Raw genomic sequence first — 371 nt, 5'->3', positions numbered from 1 at the left:
AAAGGGACAACGTGGAACGGCCCAAAGGGCGTCCAAAGACACACACAAGCACATTTTTATGTACTGTCATGTATGAAAAATCCTCCACATCAGATGCAAAGATGTGATTCTATGAGGGAGGAGACAATGCTCAGCATGTACACACCTCAGCCTATGCATAGTTAGACCGACAGTATGTTAGAGTGCAATGAGGGGACCTGTAGGTTATAAAACCTGATAAATGTGGACGGTGAGGCCCAGCCTGCAGCCGCACAAATATCTTGAATGGGTATCCCACTCGACCACGCCCACGAGGAGGCCATGCCTCTCGTAGAGTGAGCTCTGATGCCCAAGGGGCACTGAAGGCCCTTGGCTTCATAAGCCAGCGCTAT

This window comes from Siphateles boraxobius, unplaced genomic scaffold, assembly GCF_051911475.1.
Source record: "Siphateles boraxobius isolate OS27281-9 unplaced genomic scaffold, OSU_SipBor_1 214, whole genome shotgun sequence".
NCBI lineage: Eukaryota > Metazoa > Chordata > Actinopteri > Cypriniformes > Leuciscidae > Siphateles > Siphateles boraxobius.
This window is presented reverse-complemented; position numbering follows the sequence as displayed.